The sequence below is a fragment of the Gopherus flavomarginatus genome, chromosome 13 (genome assembly GCF_025201925.1).
Source record: "Gopherus flavomarginatus isolate rGopFla2 chromosome 13, rGopFla2.mat.asm, whole genome shotgun sequence".
Taxonomy (NCBI): domain Eukaryota; kingdom Metazoa; phylum Chordata; order Testudines; family Testudinidae; genus Gopherus; species Gopherus flavomarginatus.
In genome coordinates, this window is record NC_066629.1 from 10004591 (window position 1) to 10028714 (window position 24124).

Here is a 24124-nt window from a genome sequence, read left to right on the forward strand (position 1 = left end):
TTATTACACTCTTGCACTTAAGCTGGCAGTGTTTGTGCTCCTTTCTATTTGCCTCACTAGGATTTGACTTCCACTTTTTAAAGGAAGTCTTTTTATCTCTCACTGCTGCTTTTACATGGTTGTTAAGCCACGGTGGCTCTTTTTTAGTTCTTTTACTGTGTTTCTTAATTTGGGTTATACATTGAAGTTGGGCCTCTATTATGGTGTCTTTAAAAAGGGCCCATGCAACCTGCAGGGATTTCACTTTAGTCACTGTACCTTTTAACTTTTCTTTAACTAACCTCCTCATTTTTGTATAGTTCTCCCTTTCGAAATTAAATGCCACAGTGTTGGGCTGTTGAGATGTTCTTCCCACCACAGGGATGTTGAATGTTATTGTATTATGGTCACTATTTCCAAGCGGTCCTGCTATAGTTACCTCTTGGACCAGCTCCTGCGCTCCACTCAGGATTAAATCTAGAGTTGCCTCTCCCCTTGTGGGTTCCCATACCAGCTGCTCCATGAAGCAGTCATTTAAAATATCGAGAAATTTCATCTCTGCATTTCAATCAGAGGTCATTCCCTATTAGACATCAGAAAATCCAAATGGGAGAGAACTGTAAGAAATGCCTTGATTAGGGCTGGCCAAAGATTTGTTTTTAAAAAAAATCACATTTGCTAATTCCAGTATCGTGATCTTTGCACCATCTTCACCGTGGTCTCTCAGCTCCCCCAGATGAGTTGCCTGCTTCTGCCTTTTGAAGCTCACACCACTTTGGGGCCAGTCCTGTGATCTTTTCTATCAACTCCTTTCCTTTTGACTCATAGGAGCATGTATCCCTCCAGCCAGGAATGTTCATCAGCTCCAGGTGAGGGAGAGAGGTTTGATTCCCAACAAGCAACACTGAGGCAAAAGCTACCTGTGCCTTACATCCACTAGGGCTGCACATTGCTTTGGCTGCTCAAGTTAGTGATCTTGGTGTAAAAAGACAGTTATAGTTGTAGTGCAGATGCAGGCCAGGTGCAGTGGTTGGCATTAGCCCTCTCCTTGACCTGACCTAAACTCCATCACTTTTCCTAGTCTAAACAAACCCCGAGCATCATGGTTATACTGTTCCCCCATTTCAAAGCAATTGTTAGTCATCAAGTTTCCCCCTGGAACAAATTGTTTCATTCCAAGTTGCTTTGATGTTGCTTCAGGTTTCGCTGGAGAGCAGATATTTTTATTACCATTTTCCTCACTTAAAATATATTGAACTATAACAAAGAGCAGGAACAGGGCAGAGATAGAGGAAAATGACATTTCACCAGCTATAAGAACAGAAGGAGAAAGGGTAAATCAGAGGGATTTCCTTATTCACCATCACCATCCCAACCCCCCTGTTGTTCAGTTGGTTAGGTCAATATTTTTTATAAAGGGCTGGGAAGAGGATTCCCTCGTAAATAACTTGTAACTAAACAAAGTACCCATGCATTGGGCTCTCAAAGCCGTTGTGGCCCAGGCCCTGCAGGAGGTCGCTTCTGAAGAGATCTCCTTCCTAATCAGGAGCATGTTGCCTTTTCTTTGGGAAATGTAATCCCTTTCTGGGTAGAGATGGGAAAAATGGAAGTGACGTTTCTGTTCAGCTCACCCCAAGAGATGTGGCAAGTGTGTAGAAAATGGAATCCATGTTGAATGTGTTATAGCTACAGAAAGAGACCTATTTTTAATAGAGACCTGACATTTGGTGTCTTACAGGGATTCTAAACCGCACCTGAATTTAGTCCCTAATTTAAATCTGTGCCACCAGATTAAAGAAATAAAAGGGCATAGCTGGTGGAGTTGTACCTCACTATCACTACTGATCTGTTGTGTGGTTGGTGAAGAATTCTATGCCAGAGAAGTGTAAAATTACTCCAAATAAGATCAAAGATTTGACAAGAAGTCAGGTAGAAATCGCAGGTACTAGTGGTTGATTTTTACCGCGGAGATGGAAGCTATGGTGACCTGTGGCCCAGGTCAACTATTTTTAGAATGCTGCTCCCTAATTAAGTGGCATTGATCACACTCCTAAAGGCACCATGATTAAATTGGGCACAACTGTCTTTTACCATTTGGATCCAAAGTTCGATGAAGCACAGAGAAAAACAGCTGATTCCTTCAGAGCCATTCCATGCCTATGGGCCCCAATTTGGCTGCCTTGTTGGACAAGAAGCACTTCCATGCTGGACAAATTATGGTAGCCAATGAGGGATGTTAGAAGCAGGAGCAGGCTGACCGAGAGGCGGATTTGAGTAGATGGGCGTCTTCATTGCAGTACTTATTCCCCAGGACCCAATTGTCCAGTAAGCACTGAATTAGTTGCAGCACACTCTTTCTTTTTAGGTTAGTATGTACACGCCTACATTAATTACAACACCCTGTGGAAGAAAAATGAGTTCCCACTATCTGGGGTTAAAGCAACAAGCGAGAGGCATAAGAACATAACATAAGAACGGCCGTATCGGATCAGACCAAAGGTTCATCTAGCCCAGTATCCTGTCTACTGACAGTGGCCAATGCCAGTTGCCCTAGAGGGAGTGAACCTAACAGGTAATGATCAAGTGATCTCTCTCCTTCCATCCATCTCCACCCTCTGACAAACAGAGGCTAGGAACACCATTCCTTACCCATCCTGGCTAATAGCCTTTAATGGACTTAACCTCCATGAATTTATCCAGTTCTCTTTTAAACCCTGTTATAGTCCTAGCCTTCAGAACCTCTTCAGGCAAGGAGTTCCACAAGTTGACTGTGCTCTGTGTGAAGAACTTCCTTTTATTTGTTTTAAACCTGCTGCCCATTAATTTCATTTGGTGAAACCTAGTTCTTGTATTGTGGGAATAAGTAAATAACTTTTCCTTATCCACTTACTCGACATCACTCATGATTATATAGACCTCTATCATATCCCCCCTTAGTCTCTTTGCCAAGATGAAAAGTCCAAGTCTCTTTAATCTCTCCTCAAGTGAGACCCGTTCCAAACCCCTAATCATTTTAATTGCCCTTCTCTGAACCTTTTCTAGTGCCAGTATATCTTTTTTGAGATGAGGAAACCACATTTGTACACAGTATTCAGGATGTGGGCATACCCACAATTTATATAAGGGCAATAATATATTCTCCGTCTTATTCTCTATCACCTTTTTAATGATTCCTAACATCCTGTATGCTTTTTCACTGCCTCTGCACACTGCGTGGACATCTTCAGAGAACTATCCACGATACCTCCAAGATCTTTTTCCTGATTCATTGTAGCTAAATTAGCCCCCATCTGTAGCAGGATGGTTACCCTGCTCCTGCCCTGAAGGGCTTAAAACAGCCCTGGGGGGAAGGTTGTGGCTGGGAGCTGCTAAGCTGGGCTGATTGGGAAGAGGCTGCAGCTGGGCTGTGTCCCAGTCAGGCCATAGTGGCTTCTATAAAAAGGCTGTGAGCCAGGAGCTCAGCAGTCTCCCTCTGCCTGTAGATGGAGAAGGGCCTGGCTGTAGGGAGCTAGAGACAGGTACCTGAGTGGAGCAGGGCTGGGGAAAGGCAAAGGAGCTGTGGAGCTCCAGCCAGGAAAGCCCCAGGCTGCAGCCTAGCAGAAGGCAACAGTTACTAGGGGTTGCAGAGGGCAGCCCCTCAGCTAACAGGGCATCAGAGTCCAGAGAAGGACATGGGGGCTGGAGGACAGGCGGATCACCAGCCTTCAGAGGGTACTCCGGAGCTGGAAATTGAGCTAATTCCCTGAGAGACCAGCAGGAGGTGCCACAGGGGTGAGTCTGCATGTCTACACCATCATATTGCATATATAGTTGGGGTTATTTTTTCCAGTGTGCATTACTTTACATTTATCCACATTACATTTCATTTGCTATTTTGTTGCCCAATCACTTAGTTTTGTGAGATCTTTTTGAACTTTGTCAGTCTGCTTTGGTCTTAACTATCTTGAGCAGTTTAATATTATCTGCAAACTTTGCCACCTCACTGTTTACCCCTTTCTCCAGATCATTTATGAATAAATTGAATAGCATTGGTCCGAGGACTGACCCTTGGGGAACACCACTAGTTACCTCTCTCCATTCTGAGAATTTACCATTAATTCCTACCCTTTGTTCCCTGTCTTTTAACCAGCTCTCAGTTCATGAAAGGACCTTCCCTTTTATCCCATGACAATTTATGTAAGAGCCTTTGGTTAGGGACCTTGTCAAAGGATTTCTGAAATTTAAGCATACTATGTCCACTGGATCCCTCTTGTCCAAATGTTTGTTGACCCCGTCAAATAACTTTAATCAGTAAGACACGATTTCTCTTTACAGAAACCAAGTTGACTTTTGCCCAACAATTTATGTTCTTCTATGTGTCTTACAATTTTATTCTTTACTATCGTTTCAACGAATTTGCCTGATACTGACGTTAGACTTACCGGTCTGTAGTTGCCAGGATCACCTCTAGAGCCCTTTTTAAATATTGGTGTTACATTAGCTAACTTCCAGTCATTGGGTACAGAAGCCAATTTAAAGATCAGGTTACAAACCTTAGTTAATAGTTCCGCAACTTCACATTCAAGTTCAACCTCCTCTAGTGATACTTCAATCTGTGACAGTTCCTTAGATTTGACACCTACAAAAGCCCACTCAGGTTTGGGAATCTCCCTAACATCCTCAGCCATGAAGACTGAAGCAAAGAATCCATTTAGTTTCTCCTCAATGACTTTATCATCTTTAAGTGCTCCTTTTGTATCTCGATCCTCCAGGGGCCCTGCGGGTTGTTTAGCAGGCTTCTCGCTTCTAATATATTTAAAAAACATTTTATTACCTTTTGAGTTTTTGGCTAGCCATTCTTCAAACTCCTTTTTGGCTTTTCTTATTAAATTTTTCACTTAATTTGGCAGTGTTTATGCTCCTTTCTATTTACTTCACTAGGATTTGACTTCCACTTTTTAAAAGATGTCTTTTTATCTCTCATTGCTTCTTTTACATGATTACTAAGCCCCAGTGGCTCTTTTTTAGTTCTTTCACTGTGATTCTTAAATTGGGGTATACATTGAAGTTGGGCCTCTATTGTGGTGTCTTTAAAAAGCGTCCATTCAACTTGCAGCAATTTCACTTTAGTTATTGTACCTTTTAATTTCTGTTTAACTAACCCCCTCATTTTTTGCATAGTTTCCCTTTTTGAAATTTAATACCACAGTGTTGGGCTGTTGAGATGTTCTTCCCACCACAGGGATGTTAAATGTTATTATATTATGCAGTTTATTTCGAGCAACTGCAGTTAGTCGGGAGAGTACACATGGGCAGAGTTTCCTCTCCTGAGGTAGGTCTCGGTTAGATAAACAGTTAAGGCAAGCATTTATACCTTTTGTGACATACAGTAATGAGCAACAACTGCATTTTGTTTGTACATATTCCTTTCTGATAGCTTACTTCTCTCAGCAATTTCTGCTACAATCTGCATTCTGTTCTTATCTAACACAAGGTCAAAAACCAGCATCTCTTACAGTTCTTTTCCACTCGCCAAGGCCCTGCTTGGAAGTCTTGCGTTATTAGCTGTTAGAGTTAGCCTGGTAAATATCAAATCCCTGGGAAAACACAGTTATATGAAGCAAAACAAAATCACAAAAAGAAATGTCATTGGAAATAGAGAAATAAAAAAGGGAAATGCAATTCCCATCACTTTCTCATGTCTGGACCATTCCTGTATCGAGAGCACCCACTAAGGTCCCTGTGTGCTTACGAGAAACCTGGAGGAACTCATACCACAGCCTGTACATGAAACTCAACTGCTTCCAGGTGCCACAGTAAAACCCTTTCCCTGCTGTGATGTTGATGGTTCTATGAAAATATGCTAATGAGTGTGAATATAATGTAACTGGAACATGCTTCATGCAAAAGGTCTCTTGTACAGTATCATTACAAAGCTTATTCTCTACTGTGTGTATTCATCCTATTTGTATGAACTGATCATTCTTATGTCTGAAACTAGAAATATGAAAGCAGCAAAGAGTCTATGAGGTGCCACAGGACTAACAGACATATTGGAGCATGAGCTTTTGTGGGTGAATACCCACTTTGTCGGATGCATGTCATAGAAATATGAACTATAACTCTGAGGTCCTGTTGTAATGATGCAAAGTGTGGATCATTAATAGTGGTTTGGTGGCTCCCATTAACCAGGACAATAGACTGGAGATGGCTCTGTCCTGCACCATCTGTGAATCTGGCCAGGAAGAATGAAGGCTTGGGGTCTCACAGGACATGTGACCATGTCACCTGGTACAAGAATCCATCTTGAACCTGGGGCTTTTCCCCAGGAGAGAGACAAAAGATTCCTGCCTTGTACCAAAGCTGTATAAGGGGGTGGAAGAGAAGAAAGGTGGTTGCAGTTATGAGACATCCCCTAGCTACCACCTGAGCTGGAACAAGGACTATACCAGGTGAAAAGATTGGACCCAGACAAGAAATAAGTCTGGTCTGAGAAAGAAGCTTATTGGAAGATCTCTGAGGGTGAGATTTTATCTGTATTGAGTTTCATACTGTATTAGGCTTAGACTTGCATATTTTTGTTTTATTTTGCTCTATAGCAGGGCCGGCTTTAGGCCAATTCCACCAATTCCCCCGAATCAGGCCCCGCGCCTAAGAGGGCCCCGTGCCCAGTGGCAGAGGCGGTGGGGGGTGAGGCAAGTGGTCAAGAATCCCTTCCCTGTCTAGAAGCTCCTTTTTAATTTTTACTCACTCAGAAGTGCTCTGGGTCTTTGCTGGCGAGTCCTTCACTCGCCCCAGGTCTTCAGCAGCACTTCAGCGGCATGTCCTTCAGTGCCACCGAAGACCCGGAGCAAGTGAAGGACCCGCCACCGAAGACTAGGAGTGCTGCCCGGTGAGTACAAGCCCCACATGTTTTTTTATGTGTTTTTTTTTTTTAGTCATCCCTGCCGGGGCCCATCAAAACTGTTCGAATTGGGCCCCGCACTTCCTAAAGCCGACCCTGTGTGTGCGTATGTGACAGAGAGTGCTGTGCTGAGCTGAGCCAGTGAGAGAAGGGGGGCTGATGTTGGGGCTGTCCCCTGCCTCAGGACTGGTTGCTTCCAGCAGCTGTCAGAACTTAGAGACGGTGTGCCCACACACTCACTCTTCTGCAACACACACACTCTCTACCCCAACACTTGCACATTGCAGTTGAAAATCTAGTAGGATGGCCATGGAACAGTGGGACAGAGAAGCCTGCATCATATGCTGTAGCAGCCCATCAGGCATTGCAAACTCTTCCCAAAGGACCTTGCAGCCAGTTGCACAATGAGATAGCTACCCACACTGCACTGCTCTCTGTGGCAATCCAAGAGATGCTAGCATGGATGTGCTCTGGTGACATAGGGTGTACATGCAACAGCTGTTCAATTAAAACACTTTAACTAAATTCACATCACCCTTTAGCATAGGCCTAGCTTGAGAGTGAGATAAGACCCAACTCCATTGAAACTAAAGAACCACAACTTTTTCCTGTAGTTGGCAGGACTCAAACCTGTGCAGGGAGTTCCCAATAGATTTCTAGTCCCTTATCTTAACCACTCAGCCACAACTACTTATTTGAGATGTGTCTCTCACTACACTCTAGTTCTGTTCTCACTGACTGATCAATTCCAGTTGTTTCCTCAGACCAGCTTCCACAACACACACACTGCTGTGCCATTGTGTAAGTGTGTCCATGGCTGAACTGCAAGAATTCCTGCTCCTTTCCCTTCTGGCTGAAGCATGAGGAGAGTGTGTTTGTGGTTAATGATGTTGCTGTAGATTGTTGTCCATTTCCTGCCTTGATCATTCAGACAGTCTCTTCACCATCGTATCCCCAGTACATCAGTGATTGCGATAGCAGGGGGCAGGTTTTCTCTGGGTCACTGAGCTTTGCCAGGGGTTGGTGGTTCCTTTCTTTCCTCACCCTGGAGTAAATTCAGCTTTTTATTCCATCCCTGATGTTTCAAAGAATAACAACGGATGACTAAAGAAAGAAATGGACAGGGTGGGTCTCAGGGGAGGGGCAGAGAGGTTCAAGAGATGGGCAGGGGAGGGGAGGGTGCAGAGAGGCATGAGTGGTGAGCAGGGCAGTTCTCAGGGGAGAAGTTAGAGAAGTGAGAGGTGTGGGCAGGGCAGGTCTCGGGGAGGGGCAGAGAGGTGTGAGCACTGGGCAGGGCAGGTCAGGGGAGGGGGCAGAGAGGTGTGGGTAGTGGGGAGGGGCAGAGAGGTATGAGTGGTGGGCAGGGCAGGTCTCAGGGGAGGGGCAGAGGTGTGGGCAGGGTGAGTCTTGGGGAGGGGGCAGAGAGGTGTAGGCAGGGTGGGTCTCGGGAAGGCTCAGAGAAGCATGGGCGATGGGTAGGGTGAGTCTCAGTAGAGGAGGCAGAGAGGTGTGGGCAGCAGGCAGACCTTGGTGTAGGGGGTGGAGAGGTGTGAGGAGGCCTTGGGGGAGGAGAGGAGCGAGCGAAAGGTGGACCAGCAGGCCTCAGCCAAAGAGGAAGAGCAGGAGTGAGAAGTGGCCAAATGAGAGTGAGGGCAGAGCACAGGTGGGGCCTCAGAGGGAGGAGAACAAGTGAAGGGGGTGGAGTGGGGGGACAGCACCACGGTCTGGGCAGGGCTACCCAGAGGATTCAGGGGGGCTGGGGCAAAACAATTTTGGGGGTCCCTTGCATAAAAAAAGTTGCAATACTATAGAATACTATATTCTCATGGGGGCTTCTGCAGAGTCTGGGGCAAATTGCCCCACCTGCCCTCACCCTCTCCTCATACTTTCCCTGCCACCTAATCATTTTTGTTGCCCTCCCCTAGACTCTGTCCAATTTGTTTCTGGGGGGTGAGGGGGACTGGATGCAATGCTCCAGACTTGGTCTCACCAGTGCCGAATAGAGGGGAATAATCACTTCCCTCGATCTGCTTGCAATGCGCCTACTAATCCAGCCCAATATGACCAGTTATCCATATTGAATGCAGACACAGCAATATTTGATAAATTGGTTACTATCCATTCAGGAGGTTATTTCCCACCTATTCATAAATAATGAAGATGCTCTAAGCAGAGGGGAGAGAGCTGTCCTGTCCATGCAGTTAACCCATTTCCCTGAAAGGTGGCAGCTATGTCAGTGGGTGAAGCTATGTTGGTGGGTGTGCAAGCTATGGTGTCTACATGTATATAGAAAGTTTAATCAAACCTCATTTTAAAAACCTCTGTGGTCTGGGAATAGAAAAGGAGCTCTCTGAGGCAGAGCCTGTCCTTCAAAATCCTTAAGATCACTGACTTGCCTATGCAAATGTCATGGGGTTATATAGCTCAGTGGTAGAGTGTTTGATTACAGATCAAGTAGTCCTTGGTTCAAATCTAAGTGCCCCCTTACAAACTTGTTCCTGCAATAAAAATAATTCAATTTCCAGTATGTTCAGGAGCTCCACTAAATAGGGATCCCTGAAATGAGTGGACACCGTCATTGTTTTCCTGTGCAAATGCATAAAAACTTAGCAAACATGTCCCCCAGCTGAAATCAGTTCCAATCCTCTAAGTATCTAGGTTTGTCTTCATCAATTAAACAAAGGCACTTGAAGTCACATTTGCAGGTCCTTGGCCGCCATGGGCTGCAATGTGCAGAAGAACAAGAACCACATCCACTTGGGAGGAATGGACTAGTTTGTATTATACATTTGGTAAGTAAGTTGCTATTGGGACTGAAAACTCTACTGGAGGTGGACAGGAGCCTGCTATAAAAATAAAATAACCAAGATTTACCAAACTCCCTGTTACACATGCAAACCTCTGTGCACACCGCATCAATTGGGGCGCTAATAAATGGCAACCTTCCTTTAACACAGATCGTTGTTCCGTGTAACTTTCAGATACATTCGAATGGCAGCCGTTTAGAGGTCATGTGCTTATAATTCATGAGCAGGAGCAGAGTCTCTGTAAGTTTCTGATCTCATTGATCATTTGGGTAGAAACAGCAATGGTTTGGTGGTTTTTTGTTTTTTTCTCCCTTCGTTTTCTCCTAAGGAATGTGTGATCTTGAGCATGTTATTTTAAGTTCCCTGTGGGTCAGGAGAATTCCATCTCCTTGAAATATGTGGGGAAGTGACCTGTTTGTATAATCTAAAATAAAGGAGCTTTTGTAAAGCAGTTTTGCCTGTAAGTATGCTGGGATAAAGACAGTAAATAGTAAATTCCACGGCCAGACACCAGGCCAGGATCAATTGATGGGGCCAGGATCAATTAATTACCAAAGAAAAACTCTTGGGAAGTAGCTGTAACTTGTCCCCAAACCTTTCTTTGTTCTCATATGCTATCACAAATTCTCTGCTAGAGGGCAGAGTTAAGGTTATCTGGGCAGGTACCCTCACTCTGTATTCCCTGTTTTTCAAGAGTTTGAGTGTTACTGAACTTGATGTTCTGGAACGTAAGAGATAGTCACAGTCAAAGTTAACTTTCTGTTAACAAAGGTTTTGTTAGTGACAAATAATGAGACTAATCCCTCACTGCGGTAATTCCACTGACTTCAGTGTACTCTTTCCCCATTTCTAGTTCCAAAAAAATAAGCAAATTAAAACAACCTTGAGAACTAAAATGCTGTGAGAAAATGGAAATTTTAGTAGCTCAAATAATTCAGTTTCTTCTGTGTCTTGTATGTGTGTAAATGGCACAACACGTTAATTTATAAGCACATCTTTCTTAACTTCTTTAAATATTCTGTAGTACATTAACTAGATCAAGTGGATTGTTCAATGCAGTGAGGTTTTCATGCATTGCCCAAAACATATTTTTCATATTATGTAAATTAACACAACTCATTGAACACAAAATTGTGTATTTCATGCTGTGAACTGTGTCGGTAGCTCAAATTAATAGGTTTATTTTTTCTCTCTCTCTCTCTCTCTTTCTCTCTCTCTCTCTCTGTGAGGCACAACAAAATAATTTAGTGATGCTGAAAACATTCCCTTCTCCTCCAGAACTGCCTTGGAAGCACCTTCCCTTTGTAGATTAATCTGCCCCTGTGTCTCTACAGGGAAAATATAGTTTCTATGAAAAAACACACAATTTTTTAATTAAAGGGACTGAGACAGAATAGCCACATGATGGTGACACATCAGAATGCAAAGCAACAGGTTCCTGGTTTGCGCATTGATGATGACAAGGGATTGAACTCGATTCCCCTCTTTTCACAGACATTTTTTTTTATTCTCTGAGGTCAAACATAAGTTTAAATGTCGTACTAAGTCCTCTGCCTCGTAGCTTCAACAGCCGCAGATGCAAGATGAGTTACTGCAGCCTCGACCTTGTGTCCGTGTTTAGGTGGTTTTCACCTAAATGTTCCAGCAGCTCACAGTTATGTCCCAAGCTCCTCAAGTCCCATTGACAGCTGAGCTCTTCCTGCCCACTGAGCCCAGCACAGACAGTGGGTGGGGGGTGAGTTTGTACCCAAATAACTGACAGAGCCAAGCAAGGAGCAAAGAAATGTTTGCTTCGATCACTAGGTCTCTGTTTCTATGGCTCATTTGCTCTCTCCCCTTCTCTGATAAGGAGCAATGGTAAGATTAAACAGGTTAAAACATGTGCTAGGTGATGGCTGCAGGGCCGGCTTCAGGAAGTGCGGGGCCCAATTTGAACAGTTTCGATGGGGACCTGGCAGGGATGACTAAAAAAAAAAAATTTTTGAAAAAACCCCTTTCATTTCTTCCATGTATTATTTACTTTCCATGACTATATAAATGATAAAATTATATGTTACATACATTGCATCATATTAATTAACTGATTTGCACTTTCATATTAGGAAAATAATTTGTTTTGATAGTTGTACAACTGATTTTTTTCACTAATGTTTATTTTATTAAAATTTATAAAATATTTCCTTATTAATATAAAATTGCCCCCTTCTTCCCCTCCCCAGTGCTGCCCGGCCCTGTGGAAACAAACCCTCCTTCCCCAGCTCCACCCCGTCGAAACAAGGTTGGGGGGGTCGAAAAGAAACGGCACGCATGGGATGACCAGATCACAGCAGTAAAATAGGACCTGCCCACTCCTTGCTCAGCCCCACCATCACACCTCTCATCACCCCCTAGCCCCCTGATGGCTTGCTGCATCCCTCCTAGTCAGTCCCCCACCCATCACTCTCCTCCTTTCACCTTCTCCCTCCCCTGCCAGAAACCCCCATGCCCACCCCTAGAACTCCTGCTGGCTCAGTGCTTGCCTTTTTGCCCACCCGCCACTTGCCCTCTCACCTCCCCCCAAGTATAAAGCATCATGGGTTACTATATTACTGCACACACCAGTCAATCAATGCAGTTGTAGACAAATCTCTGCATTATGCATTTTTGTATAACTTTTATATGACTTTGTATTGAACCTTGGTAATATGTTATAGCAGGCCCCAAAGGCAGTGTGATTAAAGTAAAAGAAAAGTGTCTTTTTGCTAGGAGTAGAATAAGATCTTCCCCCAACTTTGTAATCAATTGCCCTGTTGAATGAATGAGGTGTGACTGAGGAAGGTATGGAAGGCAGCACCTCCAGACAGCTGCAACCCTTGGAGAGGGGCTGGGAGCCAGACCAAGGAGAGCTTTGCCCAAGCTGAGTGGGAGGGAGTTTGGTTGCTGGGTGCAGGATCTGGGGTGGAGTGCAGGAAGGGTGGAGGGGTGCAGACTCTGGGACAGAGTTCGGGGGCGGGAGAGGGGATGGTGGTGCTGGGGGGTGGGAGGGGAGGGGAATGCCATCACATGTGGCTTCCTTCCTCCTCTGCTGCCCCTCACCATAGCCTTGGTGGGGAATGGGGCTGCCACTTGCTCAGCGTTTTCAGGAGTGGTGGTTGGGGGGAAATCCAATCAAACTCTGGTTTTACTCTTTTGTTGTTGGGTAACTTTAACCCCTTACACACCCTTTCCTGCCTCTTTCACCCCCCTTTTTTACTGGGCTTATTTGATCTTATTGGTGGAGCCAGATGAAAACCACAAACCCCAGTGAGAGCAACAGGCTGGAAGACTAAACTGAACCCACCACCCAGCCTAGTCCATCCCAGAGCCCAGGACTGAGGGCAAATGTCCCCCCATCCCCAGGCCACCTGTTTCCACTCCTGGCCTCTCCCAGCATTGCCAGTGATTCTGTATGGATGCATCAGGCAGAATTTCAACCGGACCCACCCCCCCTACTAAATTCACCTCTGTTTTGCAACCACTCTGCACCAAGAGCACCTTCCTTTCCTGCCCTAGAGCTGCTGGATGGCTAGAAAGCTGAGCTGGACATTTGATCTGAAATATTATCATGCCCCCCCTCAAAAAAACCTTAATATCCACACAGCTTTGGGGGGGAATAGCCCCCCCCCAAGCCGGTCTAATTTATTGTTGTAGGGCAAATGAAGGAGCCATAGTTTAATGGAAATATTCAGCCCCTACAGTGGTCTTGCAGCAGGGAAAGCAGAGCTGATGGGAAGGGAACTGGTTTGGGTAGGAGCCCCAGTCCCCTTCCTTTGCAAAATAATTTGGAGAGGGGAATCATATCACTCTGTGCCTCAGTTTCCCCTCTTGCGGGGGGGTGGGAAGATAAGTCTCAGCCTGCCGTGTTGCAGACCTTTTGCATTCTCCCCTCTTGATGTATTTGATTTCCTCCTCCAAACCTCCCTCTCTCTCTCACCTGGAGTTCACAGCACTAAGTACTGGCTGGGGGCATTTTTCCTGGGTTACATGACATGATCCCAACTTTAGTTCTGAAACAGACACAGGCAGGCACAAACTCACCCTCAAACAGCAACACCACCGAAAACCACAACACCAACCCAATATTACAAACCTACGGGGAATCACAGGGTCCAACATTCACCATTGAAAGCCCCAGCAGCTGCTCAGCTGAGCGAGGTCCACTGCAGAGATTCCTGTCTCCCACCGGACCGGAAGCCCCCTTGGCGTCTCCTCCAGGTGAGTGCTGAGGGGAGGGGAGGGGTGGGGAAGGAAAGCTGCAAAGCACATGTGCCTTCTCCCCTGCCTCCCCCCTCCTGACCTGCAACAACCACGGCTGCCTCTGCCTCAGCCCTCTGCCAGCCAGTGTCTCTCGTTGCCTAGCCACAACAGCTGCTGCTTCTGAGATTGACGCAGTGCTTTGCTTCCGGGAGAGATGCTGCCGGCATGGGGCCCTCTTAGGCACAGGGCCCAATTTGGGAGAATCGGGCAAATTGGCCTAAAGCTGGCCCTGAGCACAGGGGTTGGGGCACTGGAGGGAGTGCAGGGGTTAGGGACAGAGGAGTGGGCACAGCACAGGGGGTTAGGTCCACAAGGTCAGACTGGGGGGCCATTTCTAGGAGTGCTGCCAAGACCCCTGGGCACAGCAGGGCCTTGCCCAGATACCCTGGGGGTGAGGCTCCCCCGTGGCACAGCAGCCTAGCCGAGGGATGGGTCCGCCAAGGACCAGGCCATGCCCCCAGGACACAAGAGTTCACATTAGGAGCCTGCGAGGCATGAGCTGGGAAGGGGTGCAGGGCCAGGGGATCTTGGGGGGAGGAGAGGTTATGTGTGGTGGAGTGTCAAGCTGACCCCAGGGCCCTGCCTTATCTGGGCTCCAGAGGGCGGAAGTGCCCTGGGGCAGGCTGGGAGTTGTATTTCCTGACCTTTCTCAAAGTGGAAGTGACGAGAGGGTTGCTCAGGCAATCCACCCCCTTCTGGTGCACACTGGGAAGTGTAATTGTCTCTCTCAAATTGTGCCTTTTGCTGGAGAAAAGACTGTATTTATGTCACTTTTCTGCTCCCTTCCCCACTCCCTGATTGGTGGAGAGACTGTGGGACAGCATGAGGTGGGTAGGACAGAGACTCTGCATGAGCCCGGGAGCCGCAGGTCTCACAGCTCAATCCTGCATTTGTAGATACAGTGAATGCAGCCTCTGCTCCTGGGTCTTCCCCAGGGACCCAATATTTCTTTGCAAAATACATTGGTTAGTTGTAAGGCAGTGGTCTCCAACCTTTTTATGCACAAGGTCATTTTTTGAACTTAAAATCAATCCAGGATCTACCTTGACCCTTCCCCAAGGTCCAGCCCTGCTCACTCCATTTCCCACTCCCTCCATCACTCACTCTCCCCCAACCTCACTCACTTTCACCAGGCTGGGGTAGGTAGTTGGGGTGCTGGAGGGGGTGCAGGCTCTGAGCTGGGCCTGAGGGGATTGGAGTGTGGGTGGGGGCTCTGGGCTGAGCCTGGGGTAATGAGTTGGGGTGCAGGAGTGAGGGGGTGCAAGCTCTGGGAGGCAGTTTGAGTGCAGGCGTCATATGGTCACAATGCACCTAATCTCTCAGAATCCACTGGACATTTCATGAGTTTTACTTTTTATTAGTGTGATTTGTGGTTTATAGATCCAAAATCCTACAGGGATTGTCACAAATCTGTAACATTCTTAACTGTGGGCGTGCATTGGCTGAGCCTGGGGCAGGGGGTTGGGGTGCAGGAGTGAGGGGTGCAGGCTCTGGGAGGGAGTTTGGTGCAGGAGGGAGGTCTGGGCTGGTGCAGGGGATTGGGGTGCAGGAGGGGGATAGGGATGTGGGAGGGGTGAAGGGTGCAGCTCTGAGGGGGAATTTGAGTGCAGGAGGGGGCTCCGGGCTAGCGCAGAGTGTTGGGGTGAGGGAGGGGATGTGGGGTAGGGAGCTCTGGGTTGGGGATTGGGGTGCAGGCTGGGAGGTGTTTACCACAAGTGGCTCCTGATCAGCAGCTGGCTGCTGGCATATCTGTGTGTGCAGCCAACGGGAGCTGTGGGGACAGTTCTGTGGGTGGGGGCAGTGCATGTAGCTGCCGCACCTCCCCCAGGGGCTGCAGAGATGTGCCAGCAGCCAGTCGCTTCTGAGATTGGCATGGGGCCACAGCAGGCAGGCAGCCTCTTACCCCTGCTACATCACTGGACTTTTAGCAATCCAGAGATTACAATTGACTGGCCAAGGCTCCAGAATCGATCAGTTGATTGATGGGTTGGTGACAACTGTTAGGAGTAAAATTAAAAGGCCACACAATGGTGCCAGAGTCTAAGAAATGCAAAACCCCATGATACATCAGTCCTCATTGACTGTGAAAATGGATTTATTTCAAATTCATTCATTTCTGTGGCTGGTAAACTATAAAGACCAAGCAATTTCAGTAGTTGTGACACTGGGGTGGTGGACCCTGTAACCATATTTCAGATTGAATAATGATCTTATATTTGCAAAAAGAATGATGGGTACTTGTGGCACCTTAGAGACTAACAAATATATTTGAGCATAAGCTTTCATGGGCTAAAACTCACTTCATCAGATGCATGCAGTGGAAAATACAGCAGGAAGATATATATACACAGAGAACTTGAAAAAAATGTTTGATGCCAAACCAACTATAACAAGAGTAATCAATTAAGGTGGGCTATTATCAGCAGGTGATAATCAGGATGGCCCATTTCCAACAGTTGACAAGAAGATGTGAGTAACACTAGAGGAAAAATTAGCACGGGGAAATAGTTTTCACTTTGTGTAATGATCCATCCACTCCCAGTCTTTATTCAAGTCTAATTTAATGGTGTCCAGTTTGCAAATTAATTCCAATTCTGCAGTTTCTTGTTGGGGTCTGTTTTTGAAGTTTTTTTGTTGCAGTATTGTGACTTTGAGGTCTGTAATTGAGTGACCCAGGGAGCTTGAAGTGTTCTCTGACTGATTTTTGAATGTTATAATTCTTGATGTATGATTTGTGTCCATTTTTTCTTTTGTGCAGATACTGTCTGGTTTGGCCAATGTACATGGAAGAGGGGCATTGCTGGATCACATTGGTAGGTGTGCAGGTGAACGAGCCTCTGATGGTGTGGCTGACGTGATTAGGTCCTATGATGGTGTCCTCTGAATAGATACGTGGACATAGTTGGTAACAAGCTTTGTTCCTGGGCTAGTGTTTTTGTTGTGTGGTTGCTGGTGAGTATTTGCTTCAGGTTGGGGGGGCTGTCTGTAAGTGAGGACAGGCCTGTCTCAAGATCTGTGAGAGTGAGGGATCGCAATACTACAACAACAAAACTCTTAAAACACAGAGTCCGATGAGGTGGGTGGTGGAATGGGGGTGGGGGAGAGGTGGGGGTGCCTGGCCCCCAACTTTTAAAGATGGGGGGATTATGTCTCCAACTCTCTTATCAGCCCTAAGGGCAAGGGACTGCGGGAGAGGGTAGAGGGGAGCAAGTGGAGGGCAGGGTCTTGAGGAGATGGGGGATGCAAGGTTGGGATCTAGAGGGAAGGTGGGGGCTCAGGTGGATGGAGTGGGACAGAGCCTCAGGGGAAGCATGGGGGAGGGGCCAAAGTTTGAGAGCCTGTGGCCTCCATACTTTTAGGGGGCTTCCACCGCTCCTGACCACAAGACTGACAAAAGATTAGCATGGTATTGTTTTAACTGCTTGGTCACTTTGTCTGGTGGGTTTGTTGTTACTTAACTGTTTTTAAGGTCTCTGTTGTCTGTAACTTTTCCCCTAGTTCATTGGCTGTCTGAGGATGGTGTCTGTGTGTGGGAGGGGATGGTTTGGCTTTTGAAAAATATTTACTCTGGTATTATAAAGGAGAAAGTGACAGGTAGAAAACCCCACATCATTCTTGGTGCAGAGAGCCGCGTTTGCTGTTCAAATTCCATATTTCACCGTATTTCACCTATGTCCAGGTCTGGAAATGTCCAGCAAGGGCAATTCTAATGGGAAGATGGACATAGGGCACTTAAAGTATACCGACACCTATGGAGGTGGGGTGGGAATTAACACTATTTTGAGGATCTTGGAGGAAAAGAAACTTTACTGACAAGATTTGTCTCTGTTCCTGTTTCACCTTATGGTGGTGTGTCAAGGAATCACTATTTATTTTTCTATTATATTAATTAAACCCTAAATATTATTTATCAGTTGTAAACATTAGTGTCATTTGAATTTTCCCTCTGCTAGCAAGAATGAACTGAATCTTCTGACTTTCTGGAAAGGGCAGAGATATTAAATTGGGGGATTTCAAATTGCTGCATTTGTGGGAGGATGTTTTACGCTCACATCTCGGTGCATGGACTGAAATACTAAGGCAGTGTCTGTACTACAGAATTATGTCAGGTGAATGTACACAGTTATTACATCACTTGGGTGCATGCACACTTGGTTCCTTGTGTTGGCAGCACGCATCCTCACTCATCTGCCACGAGATCCAGCTAGTTAGAGGCTGTACGGGGCTCTGTGGGGGGGGAGGGCTCAGCTAGAGAGAGCAGACTAGGGGATTTTGTTTCTGATATATAAGGGCTTTGTCAGTGGGAAGCTGTAGGTCACATGCTGAGGATGACTGTGGGGTTTGAGCTGGGGCAGCAGCAGCAGGGAAGCAATGTTGGGCCGGGGGTTCATTTGGTAAAAATGAAACTGCCAAGCTTCTCCCTCTGCTGAAGCAAAAGCCTCTCATTTATCTCCTCAACTCTCCTCCATGAAAATCTCCCCCCTCCCCTGCACTGAGAGACCCTCCCTCACTCCTGTGTATATTTTTAATTGTTCTAACTCTTCCTTGGCCTCGTCAAAACATTTTTCTCAGAAAAATTATCAAGGACATTTCAAATGAGAAAAACAAACCAAATGAAAGCCAAGGAAACCCCACCACACATGGTTTGGATCTGAATTTTTCTACTGAAATTTGGAGACAATAAAATTCATCTCTCTGTTGGATAGAAGCCAAAGCTAGACTTCCCCCACTGTCTCTGTGACTTCTGCTACTGAACCACCAATGTGCTAATTCCTCTTGTGAGACATTTCCTTCTTCACAATACGCTGCTATTCCTATTATTGACTCCAGGAAATATTTTTCTTAGCCTGGTTTCACGTGTCATTGGTTTCGCTAGCAAAGGTCCGTCCTTGGTCCTATGGTCCAGACACCCTCATTCACATCAAGCGTCAAGTTAAGAATAATTTCCCATTCCTACTCTGTGGGAGGGGAGACTTTTAAAGCGCTCTTTGTGCTACTGCACATGGCTAAGCAAAGAGAACAAACCTCAAATTTCCCCTGTGCTTTGGGAGCCAGGTTTGCTGTTTGAATTCTGTATTTTAGATGATATCAAGCCTGGGCATTGTGATTATTCACCAGTTTCTCTGCCATGGGGGCATTATTGTGCTCCCAGCTGTGATGGCTGAGTGGTTAAGGCATTGGAGTCAAAATCCAATAGGGTTTCTCTGAGCAGGTTTTAATCCTGCTCACAGCGAGGCCTGTGTTTTAGCCAGTTTCTAACCCGGGCAATAGCTCTATACAAACCCCTGAGACACTCTCAATTCTCTCCTGACCCCAAGTAAATCCTGTTCTGCTCCTTTCATAGAGGTGCCTGGGACACCACCTCACACTGTGTCCCTGAGGTGTCAGGCAAACTCTCAGCGCCTGTAGCCTCAGCCACTCACCTAGTGCCCCATAGATCAGCCATAGCCCTGGTTCTGGTCCTCTCTCAAGAGTGTGAAAGGAGCCGACTCCATGGGTGCAATGGGGGAGAAAAGGGCCTTGCTGACATGCTTCTCCCCTTCCAGATGTCCTCCCTGCCAGTGATCAGCTGTTCAGTTGCATGCAGGTGGTGCTGTGGGGGGAGGAGTGGGGACAGGAAGGGATGGATCAGGGCCTGAGCACCCTCTGGGAGACTCTCAAAGTCAGTGCCTCTGAGTACAGAAGCCTTCCCTGGGACCAAAATCCTCAGGCTTTGGGAGAGAGAGATTATCTGAGACATCAGAGTGCTGGAAACCCTTCGGCTGGCCCTTAAATCAGAGGCCTGTTCTAGCACTGAGTCTGAGCTACTGGGATCCCTGCCACAGAGCGGGGTATCACAAGCCTCAGCCTCCTTTTCCTGTACATGGCTCTGGACACTACCAGGAATCGTTTGGCTCCTGGCACATAAGGCAACTTGGCTAGACAGTGGCTTAAACCCTGGACCCTCAGATTAAGAGCCTGATGCTTTATTGACTGAGCTATCTGAAAGCATTGACGCTTCTACCACAAGATCAAGCAAGCAGGCAGGCAAAAGAGAGAGGGGGGAAAAAAGTCCCAGGAACCCCTCCTCTTTTTCTCCACGGCCACTGCCTATCAGCAGGATTTCTCCTCCTCTTCCTCCTTCCTGTGCCTCAGGACCACTAAATCTCCACACCTAGATAGCCAGCCCATCTGCTGCACCCTAATCCCCCGTGCTTAAACCTCCCTGCCAAAGTCCTGCACCTGGATCCATAGAATGAAGTCTCACATCTCGCTGGGAACTCTACTTCTTGTGCCCAAAGGAGGAAAGGTGAGTGTACAGGGAAGAGCCCAGCGCCAAATCCCCATCCTGCAATGGAGTGTGAGAAATATGTCGTATAGAAGACCCACTTACCAGTGCTGTTTTTGAGGGCCCAAGTCCTTCTGATCGAGGCACAGTCCATGGACAGTGTGAGGCTGGTAGCAGCCCCCAGTGCACCGGGACTGGGTCTTCTTGGAGTCAGGTTGCTTGGAAATGCAGACCATAGCTGGTAATAAACTCAATCTAAGGCTAAATACTGGCATGAGACCATAAGGGAAAGTTAAAAGAACTTTGAAGAAAGAGTTCAAGAGGATGTGAAACTGCTAAGAGGTAAATGGGTGGGGTCCACGCAGTCTGCCCAGAGGATTCAACCTGGTGGGTTCGGTCGGCTGGGCCCGGGATGATGGATCACCCTCACCCCCCTGTGGAGGTTGCTGGGAGGGGACCACCACTCAGATGGTCCCAGTCCTTGTCGGGTGCATTTCCAGTGAGGCAATGCACTGCAACTGGCTTGTGACGGGTTTGGTCACAGAGACCCCCTTGGGACTGACACCTGATGTGCTGAATTTATCCCTGAGCCCATTTTCCCTGCCAGCTTGAGACTCCAGAATCCTGACTTGTTGAACCAGACACGCTTGCCTGCTGCAACATAGACCCAGGTCTGATCGACACCCCCAAAGCTGCAGACTTTAACCAAAAACTGCTCAGCAGGTCACCAATCTCCAGCACCCAGACACCCACATCCCAATGGAATCCAAACCCCAAATAAATCCATTTTACTCTGTACAAAGCTTATACAGAGTAAACTGATAAATTGTCAGAGAGATATGCACAGCTCTTTGCTCCCCCAGGTATTAATCACTTACTCTGGGTTTACTAATAAACAAAAGTGATTTTATTAAGTATAAAAAGTAGGATTTAAGTGGTTCCAAGTAATAGTAGACAGAACAAAGTAAGTTACCAAACAAAATAAAACAAAACAAGCAAGTCTAAGCCTAATACATTAAGAAACTGATTATAGATAATATATCACCCTCAGAGATGTTCCAATAAGCTTCTTTCCCAGACTGGACTCCTTCCGAGTCTGGGCCCAAACCTTTCCCCTGGTACAGTCCTTGTTAGTTCCAGCAGACATCTTAGGTGGAAATTAGGGGTTTCTTCATGACTGGAAGCCCCTTTGTTCTGTTCCACCCCCTCTTATAGCTTTGGCAATAGGCAGGAACCCTCTGGGTTCCCCCCCCCCCACTTCTAAATGGAAAAGCACTAGGTTTAAGATGGATTCCAGTATCATGTGACAAGGCCATATGTCACTGTAAGACTTGATTGCTCACTGGCTGGCACACACATATACAAAGCATACAACTAAACAGAGCCATTTACAGGTTATTGATTCTGAAGCACCTTTAATGCCTTCCACTTAATATGTTTGCATCAGTAATACAAGTTTATATCTTATCCTTCTAACTCCAGACATAGAAATAATACATGCAAACAAATGGGAGAACACACTCAGTAGATCAAAAGCTTTATAATGAAACCTTACAAGAGACCTTTGGCATAAAGTATATTCCAGTTACATCATCTTCACACTTATAAACATATTTTTATAAAGCACATGGAATGCAACGTCACACGGCTGTGGGTTGGCTGGGAAGGCCTGGCAGGCAGGTGGCTTGCTGCTTCATGGCAGGGAGTGTTATAGCCCCCAGACTGAGGGTGATGACCACCACCGCACCTTCCCCCGTGGCCCCCTGCCCCTCCCACAGGGCATGCGGTATGGGTGTGTGTAAGGGGGACGGGTCCCCATGCTCCCGGCTTGACTGTCAACCGGGGCAGACTGTCCTCAGTGTACCCCAACTGAGTCACACCACCTGGCAGGGAGGGCCATGCCAGGGTGCCCTGGGTCTGCGGTGATGTCGGCAACCCACCCGATCCGGCTTGAAACACAGACTAAGGAGTCTAACACGTGCAAGAGTCACAGGCTCAAATGAAAATAAAGGTGAGGGCCGGTGCACGCCGGCTGAGGTGGAATCCCAAGGTCACTGATTTGCGGAGGGCTTACCACTCCGTCGGGAAGGTGGAACATGAGCATAAGTGCTAGGACCCGAAAGATGGTGAATTATGCCTGGCCAGGGCGAAGCCAGAGGAAACTCTGGTGGAGGTCCATAGCTCTCCTGATGTGCAAATTAGTCATCCAACATCAGTATAGGGGTGAAAGATTACTCAAACCATGTAGTAGCTAGTTCCCTCTGACGTTTCCCTCAGGATAGCTGGCACTCCTCCGTTTCTGCAGTTTTATCGGGTAAAGCGAATGATCAGAGGTCTTGGGGCCAAAATGATCTCAACCTATTCTCAAACTTTAAATGGGTAAGAAGCCCGGCTTCCTGGTGTGGAGCCAGGCGTGGAATGCTTATGCCTAGTGGGTCCATTTTGGTAAGCAGAACTGGTGCTGCAGGATGAACCGAATGCTGGGTTAAGCTGCCTGATGCCAACGCTCATCAGACCACAGAAAATATGTTGGTTGATACAGACAGCAGGACAGTGGCCATGGAAGTTGGAATCCGCTAAGGAGTGTGTAATAACTCACCTGCCAAATCAATTAGCCTTGAAAATGGATGGCGCTGGAGCGTTGGGCCCATACCCTTCCATCACCAGCAATGAGAATCGCGGGGGCTCAACTCTGATGAATAGGAGGTCTTCTGTGGTGTGCCTTGAAGCCGAGGGTTCGGGCCTGGGTAGAGCTGCCGCAGATGCAGATCTTAGTGATAGCAGCAAATATTCAAATGAGAATTTTGAAGGCTGAAGTGGTAAAGGCTTGGTTCCTTGTGAACAGCAGTTGAACATGGGTCAGTCGGTCCTAAGAGATAGGTAAGCACCTTTGCCCTCAGCTGAAAGAAAGGGATCTTGGTTCAGATCTCCTAATCCAGAATGGCAGAGATGGATGCCACGAGTCATCCAGTGCGGTAACACAACCGATCCCAGAGAAGCAAGTGAGAGCCCCAGAGAGACTTCTCTTTTCTTTGTGAAAGGCAGGACGCCCTGGAATGGGTTTGCCCCAAGAGAGGGGCCCAAGCCATGGAAAGTGTCGCAGTTCAGACAGCGTCTGGTGAGCTCTCACTGGCGCTTGAAAATCCGGGGAAGATGGTGTAAATCTCGCTCTGGGCCAAACCCATATCCACAGCAGGTCTCCAAGGTGAACAGCTTCTGGCATGTTAGAACAATGTAGGTAAGGGAAGTTGGCACAGGAGCAGCTCTAGGCACCAGCAAAGCAAGCAGGTGCTTGGGGCAGCCCATTTGCAGGGGTGGCAGCTGGCAGGGATCCAGCTTTGGAGCTGAGAACCACCAGGGGGCCCTGGGAGCTGTAGTTCTTTGGTTAGCTCCCTGCCTAGTGCCAGCCCTGGAGCAGGGAAAAACTACATTTCCCTGCTTTCCCTTGGCTGCTATCAACAGGAGAGAGAGGGGGAGGGAGTATTGCAGCTGAAACCTCATGCTGCAGCTTGCTGTGAATGGAGAGCTCACTGCTAGAGCAGGGTGGCACTGTGAATGGGGAAAAAGTATGCCCAAGGAGTAGATGGCTTTGGCCCAGATATCCCACTCAGAAGACAATCCCCAGATTGGATTAGGGATACTGGTGTGACCTCACCTTGCAGCCCCCAAAGAAGGAATTGGGTGGACTAAATGGACCGTGCACCTCTCTATCTGAAGCCTAGCAAGGGAGGTATGTGGATCCCACTAGAATTTAAAATGAAAAGTAAGGGAGGGGAGGTTCTACTGGACCTTTAAATAAGGTACTAGGCACGGAGGAGGATTTCCACTTCTGAGCCATGGAAGCAGAAATTGACTTTTCCTTTCCAGATTTAGCTAATGTGCAGAAAGGGAATCTAGCACCTGCCTTCCAGA

At 47.0% G+C, this 24124-nt stretch overlaps 1 protein-coding gene and 1 long non-coding RNA gene across 4 annotated transcripts in view; one reads left to right on the top strand and one right to left on the bottom strand.

The window, feature by feature from the left end:
- Window positions 1-24124, bottom strand: part of LOC127033608 (zinc finger protein 420-like) — a 512279-nt gene that overhangs the window by 420058 nt on the left and 68097 nt on the right. The gene's annotated exons all lie outside the window — the stretch shown is intronic.
- On the top strand, window positions 4444-10120 carry LOC127033689 (uncharacterized). The gene is made up of 2 exons (XR_007769175.1): window positions 4444-6480; window positions 9844-10120. It is a non-coding gene; the product is annotated as an uncharacterized LOC127033689 (long non-coding RNA).